We start from the raw sequence: 25766 nt of genomic DNA, 5'->3' as shown, positions 1-25766 counted from the left end.
AGGAGTATGTCCAAGAGCTTTCAAACAGCAATGCAACAAAAAAGTTTCCCAATCCAGAGCCAGCTGAATTTAAACCAGAACCAGCAGAGCCCCTGAATTTACCAAAACAAACCCACGAAGTCAGCAGTGCCAGAAAAATTAAAGATGAACCATTAGAAACATATAGGAACAGGCCAAGTGAATCCTAACTACAGCAACGCAAACACCAGAGTGCACAAGATTTCACTAAATATCTTATCTGTAAAGAAATGGCCAATTCAGGCTTTCTCAAGTTTGATGACAGCCCCGAGAATTACTGGGCATGGAAGTCTTCTTTTATGAATGCAGTCAAAGACTTAGAACTCCCAGCAGCTGAGATGCTAGACCTGATGATAAAATGGCTTGGGACTGAGTCAGCAGAGCATGCAAGAAGGATGTGCAGGATACACATATTTAACCCTTCAGCAGGATTTGATATGGCCTGGCAAAGGCTAGAGTAAAGATATGGATCACCAGAAGCAATTGAAGGTGCTCTAATGAACATACTGGACTCTTTCCCTAAGCTAAAGAGCAGAGACAATTTTAAACTGCAAGAGCTGGGTGATATTCTTTGGGAAGTACAGTGTGCCAAAGAAGAAGGCTATTTAAGAGGACTTGCACATTTAGATACCGCCAGCGGTACTAAGCCTATAGTAAACTACCTCACAGCCTACAAGAAAAATAGTTAAGTGTTGGAGCCAAATACAAAGAAGATCATGATGTCCCCTTTCCTCCATTCTTTGTGTTTTCTAGGTTTGTGCAGCAGCAAGCTAATCAGATCAGGTGAGATCCCAGCTTTTCCTTCATCACCAACAGTCAACTGCCAAAATCAGAAAAGCCACCTAGAGCCTACAATAGGACTTCAGTGATCGACCTTAAGACAACTATCTACTGAGGACCCAGACTGTCTAAGCAGCTACAAGATAAACACCATGAAAGGCCCTGACAGATTTTGCCCACTTCATAAAAAGCTCCACCCCCTAAACAATTACAAAACGTTCAAAGGTAAACCTATCAAGGAAAGGGTAGCCTTTCTTAGACAAAACGGCACCTGCTTCAAGTGTTGTGGATCCACTAAACATGTAGCCAAAGACTGCAAGATACAAGCGGATTGCTCAGAATGTGGCAGTAACAGAAACATCACAGCTTTACACCCTGATACTTTGCATCAACCATTAGAGGTCACTGAAGCCCCGAAAGATGGGGGCAGGGAGCAAAAAGATGATTCATCTACCCCAGTAATGTCCAAATGCACTGAAATCTGTGGTGATAGTATAAATCCACGTTCATGTTCCAAGATCTGCCTAGCAACAGTGTACCCCACAGGGGAAAAGCAGTTAAGATGTATGTGGTTCTGGATGAACAGAGTAACAGGTCACTGGCAAGGTCAGACTTTTTTGATGCCTTCAACATTACATCGAGTGCAGTTCCGTACACCCTAAAGACATGTGCAGGAGTGATAGAAACTTCAAGTCTCTTGACAAGAGAGCCCATCTCTCACTTCCCACTTTTATAGAGTGTAATATGTTACCTTATGATGAAGCAGAGATCCCTTCACCAGAAGTGGCCCTTCATCATCCTAATCTCAATTCAATATCTTGCCTTATTCCACCTATCCAGAAAGATGCCTCTATTCTTCTACTTCTTGGAAGAGACATTCTACAGGTACATAAGGTACGCCAACAAATTGATGGGCCCTTTAATGTCCCCTATGCTCAAAGACTTGACCTAGGGTGGGTTATAGTAGAAGTTTGTCTAGGAGCAACACATCGGCCCAACAGTATCAACACTTCAAAGACATCTGTGCTAGTCAATGGGCGCACGTCCCTTCTTAGTCGATGTCAGAACAGCTTTGTTGTTAAACCTTAAAACCATACTGTGACTCTCCTAATTACAATAGAGACATTAGTAGTGGCATGAAGACTGACACTTTAGGGAACTTAGTGTTCCAGAGAACAAAAGATGATGACAAACAAGCAATGTCCATAGATGATCAAGCCTTTCTCAATATCATGGATAAAGAGAGTTTTCAAGATGAAAACAATTGGGTAACTCCTTTACCTTTTCGCACACCCAGGTGTTATTTACCTAGTAACAGAGAGCAAGCCATGAAGCGCCTGAATGCACTACAAAAAACTTTGCAAAGAAAACCTGACGTGAAAAAAGACTTTACAGAGTTCATCAAAAGGATGCTTGACAACAATCATACTGAAGTAGCACCATCACTAGATGAAGGTAAAGAACACTGGTATCTGCCAATGTTTGGCGTTTACCATCCACACAAGCCACACCAAATAATAATTGTGCTCGATTCCAGTGCTCAACATGAAGGTGTTTCATTAAATTATGTTCTGCTGAGTGGCCCAGATCTAAACAACACACTTCTGGGTGTCCTCTTACGCCTCAGGGAAGAACCTGTTGCTTTCACAGGGGATATTTTATTGTTTTCTAGTGAGAGAGGACCATCGTGATTACCTGCATTTCCTGTGGTACAAGGATATCAACACAGATAAATAGGTGACAGAATATAGAATGAGGGTGCATGTTTTTGGTAACAGCCCTCCCTCCTGCTGTTGCCATATACTGCAGGCGCAAAGCTGCCCAGAAAGGCGCAGAACATTATGGTCAAGATGCCAAACACCTTGTGATGAGACATTCCTATGTAGATGATGGACTTGCTTCAGCTAGCACACCTGAAGGGGCAATCAACATTCTCAACAAAGCAAAACAAATGCTGGCAGAGTCTAATTTACGACTACATAAGATAGCCTCTAACAGCAAACAAGTCATGGAAGCTTTCACTGCGGAACACTGAGCTAAAGACCTTTGCCTGGGAACAGACACCCTTCATTTACAGAAGAGTTTAGGCCTAAGCTGGGATATAGAGAAAGACTGTTTTGTTTTTCAGGTTTCTTCAGTAGAAAAGCCATTCATGAGAAGAGGAATTCTATCCACTGAACAGTCTCTACGATCCTCTCGGGTTTGTAGCACCTGTCACCATAAAAGGTAAGGCCTTAGTTCGTGAACTGTCAAGTGGAGAAAGTGAGTGGGATGCCTTATTTCCACAAGAGAGACTCCATGAGTGAGTCCAATGGACAGAGTCTTTACAAGCCTTACAATGTTTAAAAAATACCCAGATGTTATGGTACTGTTTCATTTTCACAAGCCTGCAAAAGAGAACTGCACATTTTTTCAGATGCATCTATTACTGCAATAGGTACAGTTGCTTACTTGAAGGTAAACAATGCAGACAATGTCTATCATGTTGGATTTGTTATGGGAAGATCCAAACTGAGTCCTAGGCTGGCACATACAATTCCACACCTAGAGTTATGTGCAGCTGTACTAGCGGTTGAACTGTATGAGCTAGTGAGAGACGGGATGGACCTAAGCCTAGATGAAATTCTTTACAGACAGTAAAACAGTCTTAGGCTATATCTGTAACACTACAAAGAGATTCTTCTTATATGTTTCCAATCGGGTGAATAGGATCAGACAAGCAACCTGTCCAGAGCAATGGTTCTATGTGCCCTCAGAACAAAATCCTGCAGATTATGATACCAGTAGGGATGAGCCGAACACCCCCCTGTTCGGTTCGCACCAGAACCTGCGAACAGACCTAAACTTCGTGTGAACTTTAGAACCCTATTAAAGTCTATGGGACTCGAACGTTCACAATCTAAAGTGCTCATGTTAAAGGGTAATATGCAAGTTACTGTCCTAAAAAGTGTTTGGGGACCTGGGTCCTGCTCCAGGGGACATGGATCAATGCAAAAAAAAGTTTTAAAAACTGCAGTTTTTTCAGGAGCAGTGATTTTAATAATGATTAAAGTGAAACAATAAAAGTGTAATATTCCTTTAAATTTCGTAGCTGGGGGGTATCTATAGTATGCCTGTGAAGGGGCACATGTTTCTGGTGCTTAGAACTGTCCCTGCACAAAGTGTCATTTGTGCAGGAAAAAAAGTCTTTTAAAATCACTTACGGCTAAATTGTCGGCTCCCGTAATACAGAGAGCACTCAATGAGTGTTCTCTGTATTAGCCGACAATTCATTCATTCATTGATAAAAAAAAAAAAAAAAAGCGTGGGGGTTCCCCTAAATTCAATTACCAGGCCCTTCAGGTCTGGCATGGATATTAAGGGGAACCCCGTGTCAAATTAAAATTTTTTTTTTACGTGGGGTGGGGGTCCCCCTAAAAATCCATACCAGACCCTTTATCCGAGCACGCAACCTGGCAGGCCGCAGGAAAAGAGGGGGAGACGAGAGAGCGGCCCCCCCTCCCTCCTGAACCGTACCAGGCCACATACACTCAACATTGGGAGGATGCTTTGGGGGTCTGTGACCCCTCAAAGCACCTTGTCCCCATGTTGATGAGGACAAGGGCCTCATCCTCACAACCCTGGCCGGTGGTTGTGAGGGTCTGCGGGCGGGGGGCTTATCAGAATCTGGAAGCCCCCTTTAACAAGGGGACCCCCAGATCCCGGCCCCCCCCTGTTTTAAATGGTAAGGGGGTACAAAAGTACCCCTACCATTTCACAAAGAAAGTGTCAAAATGGTTAAATAAGACAAACACACTTTTGAAAAATTCCTTTATTAAAAAAAAAAAAAAAAAAAAAAGATTCCAGCGGTGCTAATCCACTCTTGCTATCCAGCGACGGATCTCCGGGGTCCAGCGATGAATGATCATATCCAGCGACGGGGGATCTCTCAGTCCAGCGCTGTCCATACATCCTTCTTCTGTCTCCACTGCGGAGACTGCGGAGATCCCAGCGCTGACGTTTCTTATATTAGGAGGGCGGGGCCACTCGTCACCTGAACCCGCCCCCTCTTACGCTGGTGAAGGGAGCCAGGGGTTCCCCAGTGATGTATGGGTGACCCCGCCCCCTCTGATGTAACGGAAACGTGCGTTACATCAGAGGGGATGGGGTCACCCACACGTCACTGGGGAACCCCTGGCTTCCCTCTCCAGCATCAGAGGGGTGGGGTCAGGTGACGGGTGGCCCCGCCCTCCTAATATAAGAAACGTCAGCGCTGGGCTCTCTGCAGTGTCTCCGGAGTGGAGACAGAAGACGGATGTATGGACAGCGCTGGACTGAGAGATCCCCCGTCGCTGGATGTGATCATCCATCGCTGGACCCCGGAGATCCGTCGCTGGATAGCAAGAGTGGATTAGCACCGCTGGAATCTTTTTTTTATTTTTTTATTTTTAATAAAGGAATTTTTCAAAAGTGTGTTTGTCTTATTTAACCATTTTGACACTTTCTTTGTGAAATGGTAGGGGTACTTTTGTACCCCCTTATCATTTCAAACGGGGGGGGCCGGGATCTGGGGGTCCCCTTGTTAAAGGGGGCTTCCAGATTCTGATAAGCCCCCCGCCCGCAGACCCTCACAACCACCGGCCAGGGTTGTGAGGATGAGGCCCTTGTCCTCATCAACATGGGGACAAGGTGCTTTGAGGGGTCACAGACCCCCAAAGCATCCTCCCAATGTTGAGGGTATGTGGCCTGGTACGGTTCAGGATGGAGGGGGGGGGGCGCTTTCTCGTCCCCCCCTCTTTTCCTGCGGCCTGCCAGGTTGCGTGCTCGGATAAAGGGTCTGGTATGGATTTTTAGGGGGACCACCACGTCAATTTTTTTTTTTATTTGATGTGGGGTTCCCCTTAATATCCATATCAGACCTGAAGGGTCTGGTATGGATATTTAGGGGGACCCCCACGTCAATTTTTTTTAAAAATTTGACACGGGGTTCCCCTTAATATCCATGTCAGACCTGAAGGGCCTGGTAATTGAATTCAGGGGAACCCCCACGCTTTTTTTTTTTTATCAATGAATGAATGAATTGTCAGCTAATACAGAGAACACTCATTGAGTGTTCTCTGTATTACGGGAGCCGACAATTTAGCCGCAAGTGATTTTAAAAGACTTTTTTTCCTGCACAAATGACACTTTGTGCAGGGACAGTTCTAAGCACCAGAAACATGCGCCCCTTCACAGGCATACTATAGATATCCCCCAGCTACGAAATTTAAAGGAATATTACACTTTTATTGTTTCACTTTAATCATTATTAAAATCACTGCTCCTAAAAAAACGGCAGTTTTTAAAACTTCTTTTTGCATTGATCCATGTCCCCTGGGGCAGGACCCGGGTCCCCAAACACTTTTTAGGACAGTAACCTGCATATTACCCTTTAAAATGAGCACTTTAGATTCCTCCCATAGACTTGTATAGGGTGTTCCGGCTTTTCGAATTTGCTGCGAACAGCCCAAATTGTTCACTGTTCGCTGAACAGGCGAACAGGCAATGTTCGAGTCGAACATGAGTTCGACTCGAACTCGAAGCTCATCCCTAGATACCAGGCCTACATGGATAGCTTGCCTTCGGTAACTCTATATGGTTTTCTGGTCCACCTTTTCTGTATCAGACCATTGTAAATAATTCTGATGACACCAATGTTTACCCTTTAGTGGAACCTGGAGCTGATCCTGAAATTAAGTCAGAAGTAGTAAACTTCATTACTAAAGCCTTTGACACTAGACTGCAGCTGCATTGTTTCGAAAGATTTTCCAAGTGGAATAGACTAAGCAGTGTTATAGCAAGACCAATTCATGTTGTGAAAAGCTTCCAGAAGAAAACCGATGATCAACCCGGAAGCTGGGGAGTTTTCCATGAAAGAATCAGTTTAGAAGAACTTTCACAAGCCAAGACAGTCATAAATTCTTCTGTACAACATACATATTTCAGGCAAGAATATGAAGTTATGGCCATCATTACTGCAAGACCATTGGTACCACTATCTACAGATCCAGATAATCTAACAGTTCTTACTCCTGCTATGCTCTTGACCCAAAAGGTAGACTCTTAGTCGGCTCCTCGTGCAGACTTTAGTACAACAGAACTTCATGTAAAGCAATGGAAACAAGTCCAGTGTCTAGCTGATACATTTTGGAAGAGATAGAGGAGAGATTACCTGTTTACCTTACAAAGTCGCAGGAAATGGGCTAAGACTAGTCCCAATGTTAAAGTTGGAGATGTGTTGTTGAAAGATAGTCAAGAAAGCAGAAACAACTGGCCTAGGGGAATTGTCACAAATACGTTGCCAAGTAAAGATGGCAATGTCAGAAAGGTTGAAGTCAAAGTGATGAAGCAAGAGACTGTTAAAGTGTACCCCAGACCAGTTTTGGATTTTATTGTTTTCCTTTGAAAAGGTATTTCTGTTATGTTGTTGACACAATACATAACTTAGAGCTTGTCACTGACGTCTTTCAAACGTGAGATTCATCATGATGAGTTAAAATTCATGCTGTGGATTACAATTGGCATTGGAGATAGTTTGGTCTAGTGAGGAGATGGGTTTATGGACAAAACTATTTCTTCATGTGGGCTACCAGCTTTAAGTGCCATAGCGAAGAGACACTGATATTGAGGACTCGTGTTTTAGTTTATGTTACCAGTTCTAGACAGGAATGTATTTTCTTATTTGTGTGTGTTTCCCTGTACAGTAGATATATATGAGTAGTGATATAATGTATTATATCAGACAGGGAGTGTGCTGCCTTTACAGGCTAATTTAGTTATAGTTACTTATAGGGAATGAGTAGTTTACCACTGCCATCTAGTGGTCAAAGTCTGTAGCAGTTTTATCTCTAGTTATGTAAATTTCTCAGACAGGAAGTGACCCTTGGTTTAGGAAGTTCTTCAACCATTTTAGATTACCATTCTGTACCATTCAGAATTGGCTCCCCTGAACGTCTACAATTATTATGAAAGAATCACAGCCAAATCCCACGGCATCAGATATTGCTTTTAGTAGGACTCTCACTGCTCCATCAGATAACCTACTCCGATCTGAGCGGGATCAACCCATCATACAATCACAAGATGAGAGTGGAATATTCTTACAACAATCATTTCGGAAGGTGGAAAATCTTATGGCCAAAGAGATTTGAGCCTTTTGGGACATAAAGACGCTCAATGAATATCTTTCCTTGGAACACATACCTTGGGGCCTGCGCATTAAAAAATTCCCCACTTTTGATTTATTTAATGAAGATCTGAAAACTGAATGGACGGATATGCTATCTACATGCTCTTTTAAACTTATAAGACTTATTATTGATTCTAAAACAAAGGACTTGGAACGTTTACAGAGCGATATAGCCAACATCCAGAAAGATCTGACGGATGCACACAGATCACAGATTCATAGAATTTGATGAAAGATTAAATTGTAAGCTCGACAAATTAGAAAGGGATGTTATGGTGGGGAAACAAGAAAAGATGCATAGAGACAGAATGGATTATGAAAATAACACTGTATATTCATGTAAAAAAAACTATATACAATCGGTCACGTCGGAATCGTACAAAAAAATGAGTCGGCTTCTCTGAATTGGAATCAGTAAACGAGACTTTAGCTATTACCAATTCTGATTCATCGCCGGAGGCATCTGGAAGTCAGGGAGATGGCATACCTAACTTAAATCAGATAAAACAGATATCATTTACGAAACCGTCATTACCAGGGGAGGGCTGGCAGCCTTAGGCCTGGGGGGCAAGTCCAGTCAAGTGGCCCATAGAACCGGTGGTGGCAAAATGGTGGATCGGGAAAACAGTCTCTGAGGTTTTTCATGATCGCAAAGGTGGGGGGTGCAGGGAGGACAATGTGGCCCTCCAGGGCCTGTGGGGGACTTGTACTACCATGGCCTCTAGGAACTAAACCGCAAGCAAGTCCCTGTATGAATCCCTCAGAGCCGAGGACCTGCCCCCCACCCGCAACTAGACAAACTACAAGTCCCAGCATTAACCCCTGAGATCTAAGGATGTGTCCCCTTAGATCCCACGTGTTCATGCTGTGCCCTGTAGTCCTTCACTTTTGGGGTGTTACATCCCAAAAAGTAAGGTACTACAAGTTCCAGCATGAACCCTGGCTGAGATTTAAGGATGTGATCTCCTCCTCTGCTGCTGGCTCATGCTCCCATGACACACGTATGTTCTAATTCATTCACTTCTCCCAACCTCACCTTAGGCAGCTTGACCATAGGGTCTAATATGCTTCAAAATAGGGTGGACTCAGAGCGCAGATCATTGTGCTCAGAGCCCACCCAGGCGTGTTAGAAAAGCAAATTAATATTTGCTTTTCTAACACTGAACTGCCTCTCTGCCAATCAGGAAGAGAGGGTCTGATATCCGTCACCTGATTGGCTGAAAGGACAGGCGCTCCTATTGGATGTCTAGCAGGAGGAAAAGCATGGCATAAGCATAGAGAACACAGGAGCCGCTGCCTGTCCCACAGCTCCCAGCCATCACTCGCTGCCTGACCTGCCACCCAGATGAGGTAAGTGCCGGTCAGACAGCGGGCGAGGTGGGGTGCTGGTTAAATGCCGATGGGGGTAACATTGGCTACATTTGATGGGGCACAGCGAGGCTGCATTTAATAGCAGAGTGAGGCTATTTTTCAGTATTTTTTAGTTTGCACCAGACAGAGAGAGACATCGCTCAAAATTGTCCGCACAGAGAGACCACTCCTCAAGAAAATTGCTTGATTCCTTTATCAACATAGTAAAGCCTTGTACACACCACTATTGTTTTTTTTCTCAATCCAGTGAGTTGAACAAAAAAAAAAAAAAAGCTGACAGCTCTGGTTGGAGCTGCTGAGCATTAGCAAAAGTGACCTGGGCATTGATCACTTTTCAGTGGAGTGGCAGTGCCTGCTGCAAGTGTGTACAAGCCTTTCATCGCACACTGATGTGCTGCAGTTTGGCCGCAGTGTTTATGCACACAGTTTTCCTTAGCCGCAGTCCCATAGGCTTATTTTAGGTTGTGCGTTTTTGCTGCATTTTTTTTATAGCACACCAAAGATGCAGCCGTTTTTGTGCACTTTCAGAAAATGCAGCAAAAATGTGCAAACTAATAGTCTATGGGACATGCAGGAAGACCATGAGATGACCAACACTGCAGCAGACCAGTGTGAGCTCACATTATAGTACATAGGAGCAGGTACTGCACATGCTGCTGAAAGAAACCTCCTTATCTGCAGAGAGAGAGGGGAAGAGGATTTTGGGAGAGAGAAGGGAGAGGCCGGTCACTGCTCACTCACTTGGAAGGACTCAGCAGGCAGAAGGCTCGGTTATCAGCTTCCAGAGCTTCCCATACAGATCACCGACGGATCTCAGTTTGAATGTTCCCGCCCACACGTCCGATTCACAGACGCAGCACACAGGCTGCCCGGAGTGTGGGCGGGCACAGTGAGAGAGGGGGCTGGAGGAGGCGGAGCGGATCCACCCTCTTCTATTCGGCTGTGCTCAGTCTGAATGGAATGGACACAGACTGTCAGCTCAGAAGCAGGGAACAGCACTGTGACATGACAGATGTCCAATCACAGCGCTAACGTTCCTGCATGCTTCTGGGCTGTTATCCAGCCCTGCCAGCCTCCCTCAGTAGTAACACTCTGCCAACTGCACATGTTCAGTTCTCAGCTGGCAGCACATCGGCCTTTTTACGGGGATTTAGAGAGCAGCCTGGGGGGAAAATGCATCCCTGCCCCCTGGCCCAGCCCGCCCCTGGTCATTACCTTCACCTACTAATGTTCTGAATTTGTCTAAAAGGACCATGAAGGATACTGAAGTGTCTCTTTTGTCACAAGGATTACATTTTTGCCCAATAAAACAGTTTGATCTTTATGGCACAAATTTTAGATGTCAATAAACTGGCCCATTCTCTGACATTAAGAAAGCATTACTATGGAGAATGTGCTGATGCTCCGGTTTCCTCTTCTCCTGTTTGTGGTGACATGGTGGTGGGTGAGTTTGCTTCTTCTTTTTTGTCTCAGCCCTCGTATCTTCCCTGGTCTCCTCCTTCACCCTCTTCCCCTCTTCCTTCCCCCTCTTCCCCTTCTTCTCCATGCCTTTTTTCAGAAGTATGTGCATTCAGGGATTTATTGGATTTGGCAGTCAAATCCAATCTCTTGCCCTGATGAACAAAAACCATCTGATGTTGGTATATCATTTAAGATAAGATCAGATTTTTATCCCATAAATTCACGAGGCAAGGATATGGATACTTTTCAAAGATTGGTTGAGAGGGACTTGATTAATCTAGCAAAAAAGTCTCCCATTAAATGTTTGTCTGATAATCTTCCTGGTGAAGAGAAAAAGGCTTTTAGAGCTTTGAATGACAATGACAGTGTTTGTGATTAGAAATGCTGATAAAGGAGGTTTAGTGGTGTTTATGGCCACTGAGACTTATACTGTTGGAATGAGGCTATTCGACAGCTTTCTGATTCCAACACTTACATTCATCTTTGTTGGGGAGAGGTGTTGTGACGAGTATTTTTTCAGAAAAAGAAATGAACATGTTCATAACAGAATACCCCATTATGCTGATTTTCCTGTAATAAAAGTTATTTTGTTTTCCTTGTGGGGGGCCTTTCTACTTACCAGTAATTGTTCCCTATGTAATTTTCCTACTTTGTCCCTAATGTGTTCCAACCCATTTCTTAGGTAACCCTTCTCTATGAACCTCTCAATTAATACGTCTATCTGTTTATTATAGTCCACCATTAAATTACAATTTAGTTTTATTCTTATAAACTGCCCCTGGACGGGGGGACCGGCACCTGTGTGCCCCTAATGGATGGGCCACAACTGGTTAAATACTTGTTAAGTCTATGGGTAGAGGAGTGAGGTGTAATACTTACCTTATTCCTTTCTGAAGCAGGCTTCCTGTACACATATCCACAGGCCCCCCAAAGTTCATTTTTGTGTCGCCCCGTCTGGTGGTCACACTGTGACCAACAGTCCTGCAGAGTATATAAGGAAGATAAATGCCCACCTACATCTCAGAGTGTCAGAGAAAAGAGGAGAGTACCAGCAGCCTTCTGGATTTATGAATAAAGTAAGTGTTATATCTTATATCACTAATACTATTAGGGGTGACACTGCAAAGATTCTTCAGTCACCTTTTAGGGATCTTGGATCATGGATCTGTCATGTTAAACAAGCTGCTATCAGAAAATGTATTGTGGTAAAATAAAAATTTGACTTTGGAATAGCTGGTTGTAAAGGCTCAAGGTTTTCTACTTTCCTGCAAAAAAACCTTCTGTGTGCAGCTGCACCCCCCCTAGCCCCCCTAATACTTGCCTGAGCCTCATCTCAATCCAGCAATGTGCACAAGGGTGCCATTGGCTGCCACTACTGTCATTCACAGGCAGTGAGCCAATGAGGAGAAAGAAGACAGGGCCGAGCCACACTACATTTTTGAATGGACACATGGAGCAACAGCTCGGGAGTGAGCCTGCTTGGGTGCCCCATAGTAAACTGCTTGCTATGGGGGCACTCGGCAGAAGGGAGGGACCAGGAGTGCTGGTGGGGAACCCAAGAGGAGGAGAGGGCTCCTCTGTGAAAAACCATTGCACAGACCAGGTAAGTATGGCATGTTTGTTATTTAAAAAAAGAAAAAGAAAAAAGAAACATGTTTCTCTAAAAATAAAATTACAGGTCCTTTAAGACATGCTATTTCTGTATATCTATGCTGTAATAGGAATACTGACTAAACATTCCATGGTTTTGTGTAAACTATAACCCGCATGTTTTACCTTTAGTCCATAAGCATGGTTAATGACTCACTTTATTTTGTTACCTTTTATTCTACCTTTCCTCTACTGACTGTGACCGTCTCACCTTTTCCCTATTACAGTTACATAATCCTTCTGCTAAGGAAGATAAACCAACCTATAACGCATATACAGAGGATGGGATAACATTTATAGAACACTATTGTCAGATTGTTTTATAGGTTTACCATTAATACAAAAAAATGTCTTAGTTTTTTTTATACACATTGTATTTCCTCATGCATTCTATTTTCTGTGTATTTCTGTAAATTTGCAAGTATACTATATGGTTGATAATGTGTGTTAATATACTATATGGTTAATAATGTTTGTATACCAGCCTATCATACTATGTGGCCAAAAAAAAGAGTCCCTGAAACAAAATATCTATAATATCCTTGAAATAGGAGAACATGCTATCATACCACATTTTATATCAATTTTTTTATATCTTATGTTACAGACATCCCTTTAAGTTCAGGTATTTGCAGTGAAGGGTGCTGTTAATGCTACTGCATACAAAGCACTGTCGGCCCACCCATAAGGAGCGTACAGGTGCCGCCTCCCCTATAAATGCATCTGGCCCCTATCTACATGCAGGGCGCCGGATGCATGGATTCCAATGGGGGGTTGAGGGGGGGTTGAATCACGTGATTAGAGCCAGGGACTCTAATAGGCTTCAAAATAGGGTCTCCAAACTTTCTAAACAGACACCTGATGGAGGGGGGAGGAGCTGCTGACTAGGTGAGCTCCATGAGGTCGGCATGCTGACACGCTGATGCAGGACGCTGCTGCTGCTGCTGGTGCCTGTGCTGTTGCATAGAGAGATTTTGGAGCTTATATATTAATATCTACACAGAAGTTAAGCTGACGGAGATCTCTGGAGAAGATATGTTTGGGGGACTCTGAGCCGCATATGAAATCTCCCTGGAAGGACTCAATCAGAGATTGGTAATACAGCAAATTACCGAGCTGCACAAGGGATATCACTTTTCACCTGTGGCTGAGTGGATGGTCGTAGTGAGGAGGTGGTGAGCCCGTGGAGCTCTGTGCTTTGGAGTTGCCCGTCTGGTGGATTGGAGGAACCCGTGGAGTGCCGATCCCTGCGCCGCCAGACCAGCAGACTGAAGCTGAGAGAGGCTGGGGGAGGGAGTGGATCTGAGCGCCGGTCCCTGTCTAAGGTTTAAGAGACGGAGCCGACAGATGTGATCCTCCCTTCGGAAGCCTTCGGAAGTGTCACAGAGGAGTCGGGCGGAGGACGGCAGAGATTGGGAGACCCCGGAAGATCTCAGGGAACCTCGGGAGAGCTCGAGAACCTCTGGAGGGATACGAAAAAGAACGGTGCTGGATGGTGAAAGGAGATAGGAGAAAGTAAAGCTGAACGAGCAAAACATGATGCCGAGCACCACTTTATGGACACTGTTCAAGGTTAGTAAGGCAATAAAGTAAAAGGAAGTAAATAAAGTAAAAAAGTAAAAGGAAAAGCAATCTTGAATAAGGAGATACCGCTAAAAGCTCAGGGGGGGCTGAGTGACTATATGGCTCTGTTATTTTAGGCGTTTTTTTTCTCTGAAGCTCAAAAATCACAGCCAATAGTTTGTGAACAGCCTATATACCTGTGAATATTGGGGACTAAACTGCATTCTATTTTCATCTGCTATCGCTGGATGCTTCTGAATAGTATATGGGAAGTCTCCAGTTAGAGCACAAACTGTGATGCAATTTTGCATAAGGTGATATCACCGAAGGCTCAGGGGGGGCTGAGTGACTGCATGATTTTGGCATTTTTGGCATATCCCCATGAAGCTTGAAATTCGCTGCCAATAATCTGTAAGCAACCTCTATATCTGCGATTACTAGCGATTAAATTGCATTTTTTTTTTCAGCTATCTTCAGTGGATGCTTTTGAATATTATATGAGTGGTTTTGATTTGGAGCATAAACAGTGATAAACGGGAAAAAATAAATAAAAATAAAATATATATATATATAAATAATGGCACCTAAAAAGGGTAATAAACCACTTTGCTCTGGAGGGAATAAAAAGGACAGTAAAGGTAAAAGCAATACAGAGGCTCAAGCCACACAAACCACTCATATTAAGGAGTTTTTTCAACAACTACAGCCTCAAATATCGATGCAAACATCACATATTACACATTCATCACAGTTATCTCAGGAGGTAATAAACTCTGTGGAATCATCTTTAGTATCTGGTATATCAGGAGAAGAAATGGTAGATCATCCCAGAAAAAGCTCCTCCATAGATATCCTGGATATGGAAATAGATGATAAAAAGGAGAAGAAGGAGAAGGAAGAATGGGATATTAAAACTTATATAACCTCCTTACCCACAAGGGCAGATATGGACCACTATGTGCAGAGGATGGAGAAAGCGTATAAAACAGAAATCCAAGAGACAAAAACAATTGCGTTGGAAACGCATGGTAAAATAGAAGGTATGAATATAAGAATGGAAAGCCTGAAGAAGGAACTAAAGCAGGTGAAGGAAAAAATGCAAGAGCAAGAAAAGGATTTAAAGCAAGCAGTAAGTACAATGGATTAGCAAGAAAACAGGAGTAGAAGGAATAATATAAGAATAAGAGGCTTAAAGGAAAGTGTGACTTCAGAAATGCTCCCGGAAATTATTCAAAGGATCTTTAGTAATATATTGCAGGACTTATCAAAAGCAGAAATATTAACTGATAGAGTGCACCGGGCTATGGCACCAAGGAAAGGTGATGTCAATACGCCTAGAGATGTGATATGTAAACTTCACTATCCTCAAACTAAGGAGAAGATCATGGCGGCAGTACGGAAAAATAATCATATACAGTATGAAGGATCAAATTTGCTTTTTTTTCAGGACTTATCTAAACTAACATTGGATAAAAGAAGGGCTCTGAAACCATTGTTGGAGCAGTTAAGGATTAAAAACAAGCAATATAGATGGAAATTTCCCTTTCAGCTACAGGTTTAGCATGAAGGACAGACTGTAATATTTAGAGAAATGGCTGATTTAGAGGACTTTCAGAAGAAACTGCAGCTTCCAGAAGTGAAAATACTAGACTGGCCTAAGGATTTTAATAGAAGGAGATAGGAGGGAGGTGGTGGCTGAGGTGGAAGGGAAGGGGAGTGGATTGGGGGGTGGAGGTTGGGTATAGGTGGGTAAAGGGTGGAAGGGGTGGTGAGGATAGGTGTTGGGAGGGAGGTGATGTAGGGTGGTATAATGGTATTGGGTAAATGGAAGTAAGTTGGAAAGGTAAGAAAGAGTCACTAAATTGAATGGATGTATTATATTTGGTGTGTCACAGGCTTTAATAGCAAAAATGAATTTATTAACAAGATTATTAAATATATACAATATGGGGTTTGTTATGGTAATATAGGGTTAAAAAACACAATCGATATAGGAGGTTAATGCACAGCTTGGATCTGTTAGATATGTAATGGTATGTCTAACCTTAACTAAACACTTAGTATAGGGTGTGTAATATTTCCCCCTCCCTTTTTTTTTTCTCTCTCGCCCTCTTCCCTACTCTCCACCCTATCCCTCTCTCCCCTGATCTATTTTCCTATGGTCTCATCATTATAGTTGGAAGGGGTAAAAATAGTTCAAAGCTTGGTGGTAAGATGGAAGATGTGTAAATAAATGATAAGGCAAATAGATGTTTATAGAAAAAGAGAATAATATGAATAGGAATGAAAAAATAGCATGCAACGGCCGAATGGTAGTAAAGTTAGATCAGCAGTATCAGATACCCCCTCAATAGGGACCTTACCTATGGTAAGATAGACTAGTATAGTCAATAATTAGGGGATAAGAGGTGTCAAAGGGGTGGTCTGGAGTATTTGTGGGTGTAAATTCTAAGGCGAGTGAGTGGTAACGGATTGGGTAGGATAAGGAAGTAGATTGGAAGGTATTAAGTGCTAATTGTGCTATTATAGTAAGTGTTTGCGTGTTTTTTTTTGTTTTTGTTTTTTTTCTTTCTTTATGGGAAATGTAAGGTTTTGCTCCTTTAATGTAAGAGGTCTAAACTTCCCCTCTAAAAGAAATCAAATATTACATTTTATGCATAAACAGGAAATTGATATAGTGCTATTTCAAGAAACACACTTTCGCTCAGATCACATACCCAAAATAAATAATAGAAATTATAGTGTGTGGATACATGATACATTTCCTTACTCTAAATCAAAAGGTGTTTCATAGGGATATACCAGTCCAAATAATACAAAAATATGAAGGTAAGGATGGGAGGTCATTAATAATAAAACTTAAGCTGTATGGAAAAATATTTACAATAATAAATTTGTACCTTCCTAATTATGGGCAAATAGAGACTGGAATAAAAGCCCTATCAGACGCAATGGAGAAAGCTGAGGGAATAGTAATTGTGGGAGGCAATTTTAACTTCTTGATGGATATAAAAAGGGACACTACAAATATTAATATGCAAAAAAAAAAAAGAATAATATTAAAATAAAGGAATTTAAAAATGTCTTGAGAAAATACCAGGTAACTGATATATGGAGGGCCCAACATCAAATGGAGAAGAATTATACATACTATTCAAATATTCACAACTCATACCACAGATTAGATTATTTTTTTGTAAATAAGGAAGGTTTAATAATGAAGCCAATATCAGAGATAGGGGGATTTCTATGGTCAGACCACGCCTCAATATATCTAGAGTTGGCAGTAATTGCGACAAAGAAAAGTAGTGGGATATGGAGATTGAATGATAATCTAATCAAAGATAACAAATGTGAGGTAGAGATACAACAAGCTATAAAATAATTTTTAATAACTCATGAAGGAGATGAAACATCATTCCCAATTCAATGGGAAACATTAAAATGTGTATTGAGGGGAATATTCATCAAGCATGGAGCAAGAAGAAAAAAAGAAAAAACACTAAAAAAATCTCAACTGGAAACAGAGATTAGAGAATTAGAGGGGATACACAAGAGGAGTATGAAACCGTATGATAGAATAAGATTAAAGGAAAAACAAATGGAAATGCAATCAATGCTTGATGAAGAGTCCCTACAGATAAGAGACAAAAATAGAACACAGTGGTATAAGTTTGGAAATAAATCAGGGAAAGTGTTGGCCCGAACATTAAAAAAGCAGCAACCCTTAAGTTATATAGAAAAAATTGTAAAACCAAATGGGGAAATGACATATGACCCAGCGGAAATATCTGAAACTTTTCATACTTATTACTCCAAGCTATATAATATAAAAGAAAATCAGGAATATAAGGAGAAAGGGAATAAGGGTGAGGCGATACGAAACTATATAAGGGAAACAGCGGTACCCATGTTCTCAAGAGAAAAACTTGAGGATCTGGAGCGTGAAATCTCAATAGAAGAAATAGAGCATGCAATCGCAGAACTTGCACTGGGAAAGAGTCCAGGCCCGGATGGGTATACCGCTAGATTCTATAAGACATTTAAGGGTTTATTCACGCCTATTCTTAAGAAAACATAATTCTATCTCTAAAACACAGCTATTTGCAGTACAGAGCACGGAGGCCCATATTGTATTAATATTAAAGCCTGAAAAGGATCAATCAATTTGTAATAACTATAGACCTATATCTTTGACAAACATAGATATAAGAGTATACTCTAAGATAATAGCGAGACGAATAACAGAGATTATATCAGATCATATAAATCTGGACCAAACGGGTTTTATGAAGGGTAGGGAAACAAGGGATAATATCATCAAGACATGCACACTGATGGAATACGCTCAAAGAAATGCCATCCCTGCCTGCCTTCTGGCTATAGATGCCGAGAAGGCATTCGATAGGATGGGATGGCAATTCTTGGAGGAAGTATTGAGGCAAATAGGAATGGGACCTAAAATGCTAGATAGGATCACTGCATTATATAAAAATTCAAGAGCTAAAGTTAGGACAAATGGGATGTTGTCAGATTATATAAAGGTATCAAATGGGACTAGACAGGGGTGTCCCTTATCCCCACTTTTGTACGTTATGATAATGGAACACCTTATGGAAGCTATAAGGGGAAATAAGGATATCAAGGGATAGAGGTCAAAGGTAAAGAATATAAGATGGTTGCATATGCAGATGATCTTTTATTATATATAACTAACCCTATAATTACAATACCAAATATAATAAAAGAACTGGAAAAATGTGGGCAATTGAGCAATTTTAAAGTTAATTATGATAAATCTGAATTAATGAACATCTCATTGGAAGAAGGAATGCAAAAGATAATACAAAATGATTTCCCATTTAAATGGAAGCAAGAGGCGATTAGGTATCATGGAATATATATTCCAAGTGACTTAAAGCTTCTACAGGACATGAACTATAATAAAGCAATTTATAAGGTAAAAAAACTTTTAGGAAAATATGATAAAATAACTTATTCCTGGTTAGGAAAAATAAATATTCTAAAGATGGTGATACTACCAATTATGCTATATATTTTTCAAACTGTCCCTATTATACCATCAAGAAAGATTATGAAGGATTTAAGAGAAGCTGCAGAAAGTTTTATATGGTCGCATAAGGTTCCTAGAATAGGAAGAGAAGTATTAATAAGAGCAAAAAAAAATGGAGGACTGGCAATGCCTGATTTCTCCAAATACCTTCAAGCAGCGTCAATAATGAGAATTATAGATTGGCAGCATAATGCAAAAAATAAACAATGGGTAAAGTTAGAAGAAGATATAATAGGGGCTAGAATAAAACATCAACCATGGATAAAATCTAATTTAAGACCAGAAGAAAAGGAGTTACCCATTTTTGTAAAAACAACATTAAAAATTTGGGATGATATAACAAAAAAAGGAAATCTCTCCTCGTTGAGTGGCCCTATGACCCCATTATTTCCCAATCCCGAATTTAGACCAGCACTAAAAAGCAAAACATTTCTTAAATGGAATATGGAGGAGCATGAGCGAATAATACAAATCCTGATAGATGGGAAAATGCCAACGTTTCAGGAAATGGGACACGAATATAATAATAAATGGCTACAATACTCTCAGTTGAAAACATATATAGATCCATTAATGATAAGTATTAATAGACAATTAACTGTATTTGAGCAAATAGCATTAAATAAGGATAAAGCGAAAAAAAAAACTTTCTAAGATATACAATCTATTACTCCCTTTTGGTGATATTAAAAAAATAGCAGCAGTGAAAAAATGGGAGGAGGAAACAGGGAACGTGTTGACAGAGAAGGAATGGGAAGGGATATATGGAAGAATACATAAACTATCGGTAGCAATCAAGTATCAAGAAAAAAACTATAAAGTTGCAATAAGATGGTATAGAAGCCCAGTAGTAATGAATAGAATAAATAAAAGGAACCCTGAAACCTGTTGGAGATGTAAAATAGAAAAGGGTACTCTAGAACACATATGGTATAGCTGTTACAAGATAAGAGATTTTTGGGGTAAGATAACAGAAATATATCAGCGAGTGACAGGTACAAGGATAAAGATGGATATAATTATAGTACTATTCTCTCTTACACCTAAATCATTAACACAGAAAGAGATAGAGTTTTTGCACTGTATGACTACAGCTGCAAAAGTTGTAATAGCGCGAAAATGGAAAAAGGAAAATGCTCCATTAATAATAGAGTGGAAATGTGAAATGAGTGAAATACACTATATGGAGAAGCAAATAAGAGAAGAAGGATATGTGGAGAATCCGATCTCAAAGTATTGGAAAAAATGGGAGGAGTTTTGTACCTCAGGGAATCTGAAAGAATATTTGTAAGTGAGGAAGTGAGGAATGTTGGGGTAGGTGGGAGGGATGATGGTTGATGGGTGATTTATATTATATTTTTTTGTTGTTTTTTTTTTTTTTTTTTTTATGCTGGAGAAATGTGTAGTAGTTGATGGATGTTAGGTATGTTGATGGATGTTTTGTATGTTTTATAATTATAAAGAAAATAATAAAGGGAGATTTAAAACAACATAGGGTGGACTCGGGCAGAGCAGAGCAACAATTCTTGTCCTGGCCAATCAGGAAGCTGGTCTGAGACCTGTTTCCCAATTGGCTGAAAGGAGAAGCTGCTTTGGCCAATAGGAGGAGGAGGGAGGAGACATAAGGAGAGGAGACGCATCGCCTGAATGGAAGCTCGAGGGAAGCCAGAGGAGAAGCTATGCTGGCCACTGGGAGGAGAGGGAGGAGACGCAAGGAGACACAGGTCACCCAGAGGGAAGCCCAAGGTAAGTGTTGTAGCCAAGTGACCGACCAACCGGGGAGGGGAGGTGCAGATGACCCGACTGGTACTGGGGTGTGGCTGGCTGTTTGCTGCCCCCCCCCCCCCGAAAAAAATATATATACCACTGGCCGCCACTGATATAAAGACATTTTAGACATTTGTTTGGGGAAGAGCCTTTTCTCTATCAACAAGAATGCGCCCCTGTACACATAGCCAACACCTAAGGCACCACTAACCTAACACTGCCATGAAGACCAAGTTACAAGTAAGGGACAATATTGTTGAGAAGACTGGGGTATCTGTTCATAGGACGACAATAAGCCATACACTCCATATAGTCAGGCTTTATGGCAGAGTGGCCAGAAGAAAGCCCTTACTTTCAGCAAGAAACAAAATGGCACGTTTTAAGTTTGCGAAAAGGCATGTATAAATTTTTCTATAAAGAAATTGTAGGATGAGTTTTGTGTGGTAGAACTTGAACCTCGTCTTGACCAAAATCCTATTGAACATCCTTGGGACGAATTGAAATATTGTCTTTCTGTCCAATATCAGCAACTGACCTCATAAATGCTCTTTGGGGTCTTGACTCTTTTGATAAACCCAAAGAGATAAAAGCGTCCTTATATTACTTTTTCCATCAAAATTGTATAGCCAAAGATTAATAAACCAAGGCTATAACAATCAATATGAATGACCGTGCTTCCAATAACAAGTAGAATTACTTCACCAGTCTCTTAAAAACTTTCAAAACATCATAACATAGTGCGCTGATCTCTTGGCATCTTCGTATACGTTCTGAAAGGAATAGTATATTTATTTTTCTCTGCCACAATCAGTCCCATCCTGTCCACACATTCTTATCACTGTTATGATATTTTTCTTCCGCTTTAACTGAAGATCACTCCACCATACGCGGATATGCAAAGAGAAGAGACCCCACAATAGCGTATTACTGTAACACGGGATACTGCTACTGTTTCTATTAATCCTACTCACGAAACCAGTTAATTACATAAGCCTCAGATAGAGCATCAGATTATACTGACGCTCTATCTGAGGCTTATGTAACCAACTGGTTTTGTGAGTATAGCGGATCATTGTGAATCTATATGAAATATAGACACATTGATATTTGTTGTTGATTTGATTAAGTAGGTTTGATTTTAGCACACTAATATTTTATTAGATTTAGAACAGGGCGATGCCTATGTAAACAAGGCATTTCCCTGTTCTGCCTAGCAACATGACAGGAATCTACTGCTCCCACTGATTGGGAGCAGTGATCTCTGTTATGTTCTAGTGAGCCCACCCCCCCCTACAGTTAGAACATGCTGAAGGAACACAGTTAACCCCTTACGGGCCCCCTAGTGGTTAACCCCTTCCCTGCCAGTGACATTTACACAGTAATTGTGCATTTTCTAGCACTGATGGCTGTATAAATGCCAATGGTCCCAACATAGTGTCAAAAGTGTCCGATCTGTCCGCTGCAATGTTGCAGTCATGATAAAAGTTGCAGATCGCCACCATTACAAAAAAAAATATATATATATTAATAAAAATGCCATAAATCTATCCCCTATTTTGTAGGGATAACTTTTGTGCAAACCAATTTATATACGCTTATTGCAATTTATTTTATTTTTTTAACCAAAATATGTTCAAGAATACATATTGGCCTAAACTGTGGAAGAAATTAGTTTTTCTATATATTTTTGGGAGATATTTATTATAGCAAAAAGTAAAAAATATAGCTTTTTTTTCAAAATTTCACTCTTTTTATTGTTTATAGTGCAAAATATATAAACCACAGAGGTGATCAAATACCACCAAAAGAAAGCTCTATTTGTAAGAAAAAAGGACGTCAATTATGTTTGGGTACAACGTCGCATGACGATTAAAGCGACGCATTGCCATATCGCACAAAAGGGCTTGGTCAGGAAAGGGGTAAAGCTTCTGGGGCTGAAGTGGTTAATAGATGCACTTAAAGTTCCAACAGGCATCTTTGGAACTCTGTTGTCTCATGTTGCTTTAACCACTTGCCATCTGACCACAGTACATTTACTGCAGCAGGGTGGCAAGCAGGATCACATACATTTCCCTTATCCTGCCTCTTCCGGGCTAGCAGTGTGCAGAACGCGAATTGTGACTCTTGGTACTCAGCCGGAGGACCAAGTGATCACTATGCCATCAGTTCTGTGCTGTTGGCATTGCTGGGCATCTTTTGATGTCAAAGTGAAATAAGCAAGATGTGTCTTTCATCTGCTGCATTAGGTTTCCCTGCATCTACAGTCCTTAGCGTTGTCCGTTTCCTTTGCTTCTTCAAAGGAGTATGAAAAGCACATCTTAAAACCCCAATTTGCTTTGAAATCTGGCTGGGAGAGACCTTGCTAATGCAGTAATTTCCGTGTTGTTGCTGTGCTCAGTCTTGTCATGGTGTATGACCTGTGACATGAAACATGTCTTCCACAACCTCACCTTAGTAGCAGTGTTTGGCTGTTCCTCGCCCAGTTTTAAACCTCCTACACCGCTGTTTCTGTTTCCGTTAATGACCGTGTTTCAACTTACATAAGAATTTGATGATCATTAGCACTTGCTTGGTATAATTGGTTAATCACACACGACTCTAATCCTACAAAATCCAAAGACAAATGGTAGTCACAGCAAATATTGATTTGAGTTAGTTTTTTCTTCTCTTTGCTAACTTTGCATTTTGTAAATTGATAAAAATAAACATTGAAATATATATTTGAAATCATTCCTACTGTACATCATTTCTTCACACCTATCTAAAATGTTTGCACAGTAGTGTATGTGCGCCTCAATGATAAACTCAAGGTGTCAGCTTGTTAACCACAGGAAGGGTACAAAAGACCCAACTACGGAAAAAGAGATGAATATCAGTGAATCCCAATTGTGCTTCCCTCTATATTATCAGTGTTCAACCCAACAAAACTACATGTAAAAAAAAAAAGGAATGAACACAAGAGGGCGCCAATTAGTTTGGCATCTCCACCAATGATTGATGAAATATCTGCTGTGCACTAACAAATCTGATAAAGAACAGAAATTGTAAGTTTCACATTGGGCAAAAGTCTCTGCATTTATTAATAACCAATGCATGCCCCTATAAATATACAAAAAATGCCCATTGGGATATCCTACTTATATAACTGCATAACTCACTTAAGTTTGTTATTGCAAAAATAATACATTAAATTATATTATATTTTATATTATATCATATCATGTCATATATCATATCATATATCATATCATATCATATTATTATAATAAATTATAAAGCGTGTGTACATCTATTTCATGTGCATAGGTACTGGTCTAGAGCATACAAAATATAAAAAAAAACACAGCCCAATCAAACAAAGCCAAATCACAACTGAAAATTCCACCCTAGTATTATAGTAATTTACTGAATCCCCTCTTACATGGGTCATGCAGCAATACTGTATTGGGGTCCTTTATATAAATAACTTGTGCTATTGTTGAGGTTGTTCCCCAAAAAAGCCCATTGCATAGTTCTTTTTTTTATTTTTACATTTAAACTGAATGCCTTTTTTAATGTGGTATTTATGTTTTTTTTTCTTTATTTTTTTTTTGTCTTCGGTTGCAAATCATGGAATTTGAGCAAAGCACATATATCTGTAGTGTTTACTTAAATCGCCCCTGAGTCACTTCTGACAAGTTTTCCCGACACATGACATAAATTTGTGTTGATAGGGAGGGGGGCGGGAGAGATCAGAACGGAGCTTGTCTATCTATAACACAGTTCCTCTGCTGTGTGAAGGGGCGTGTGTTCCTTTCCTCCAATCAGCTCACACACTGTAACTGCAGTCTCTCCACCCCTTCTTCTGTGCTGCTGACAGATGAAGAAAGATTTTTTAAATGATCTGAACTTTTGAAAGGGTTTACAGAGCAGGATACTGCAGATAAACAAGTAAAACCTATGTAGGAGGATTTATTTTAACTCTGTGAATCGCCTTGTTCTTGGAAGGAATCCTACTGAGGTGGAGTGGCAACCTCAGCCTGGACTCGGAGTCTACTCCATCCACCTCCATAGGATTCTCTAGATGTGCGGCATTAAGGAGCCACCCCTCTTCCTTTCATGCTATTACAGGAGTCAGGGCAGGCTCCGTCCCCTGCCAGCACTCTGAGCAGAAGATGCAAATGCACTGGTTTGCATACCCCCCTCCTCACGAAGCCTGAGTGGCACACAAAGAACTAGCCTATCACCTGAGGCTGTTCACTGGGTATATGTGAGGGTTTACAACCTCTTTAAAGTGATTGTAAATGATCCCCTTGTAAAACATCCCATTCAGTTTCAAATTGAGATTAAATGAAAGACATTTTTGTATAGATATAAAAAAAATTATAAATATATATTTTCCCTTTTTTATAAGGGATCACATAGCCTCTGTTCTCAGCTGCATAAGAGCTGGGGAGGAGAAGCAGCAGCACACTTAGCTTCCCAGTGAATGGCTGTGCAGGGGGGCATGTCAGGACATGTCTGATCAGAGGAGGAGAGTACACTGAGTTCCCAGCATAGCTAGGGAACTGATTACCGTGTGCTCTTCTGCTTAGTGTGGTCAGTTTTCAATAGGAAAGCACAGGGACTAGCAGGAACAGCAGGGATTTCACATGAAGGAAGCAATATAAATATAACAGGATACTTTCTCATACAAGTACATGGTACAGAAGTAGACTTTAGGTGGACTTTTTAGGCACCACAAAAGGCACCTAAAAAGTCCATCTAGAGTCTAATTTTCCAAGTTGTTTTCAATTAGGATGTGACGCCTGTTCCTTGCATCCACAGTACCACCATGTGGGGATGTCCCTCTTTAAATTTACATGGTACAGAAGGCACATATCAGTAATATGAAGT

The 25766-nt window shown here is 40.9% G+C and overlaps 1 protein-coding gene across 1 annotated transcript in view; it reads right to left on the bottom strand.

Annotated features, from left to right (window-relative positions):
- LOC143989066 (cytochrome P450 2K4-like) overlaps positions 1 to 10201 on the bottom strand; it is a 133230-nt gene extending 123029 nt beyond the window's left edge. The window contains exon 1 of the mRNA XM_077489078.1: positions 10118 to 10201. The gene's annotated coding sequence lies outside the window, so the exon portion shown is untranslated. The remainder of the gene's footprint in view (positions 1 to 10117) is intronic.
- Between the last annotated feature and the right edge of the window lie 15565 nt (positions 10202 to 25766).

The sequence above is a fragment of the Lithobates pipiens genome, unplaced genomic scaffold (genome assembly GCF_037356315.1).
Source record: "Lithobates pipiens isolate NorthernLeopardFrog02 unplaced genomic scaffold, aLitPip1_a1.2 Scaffold_18, whole genome shotgun sequence".
Lineage (NCBI taxonomy): Eukaryota > Metazoa > Chordata > Amphibia > Anura > Ranidae > Lithobates > Lithobates pipiens.
The sequence above is the reverse complement of the archived record's forward strand: the minus strand, read 5'-3'. Positions and strand labels throughout refer to the sequence as shown.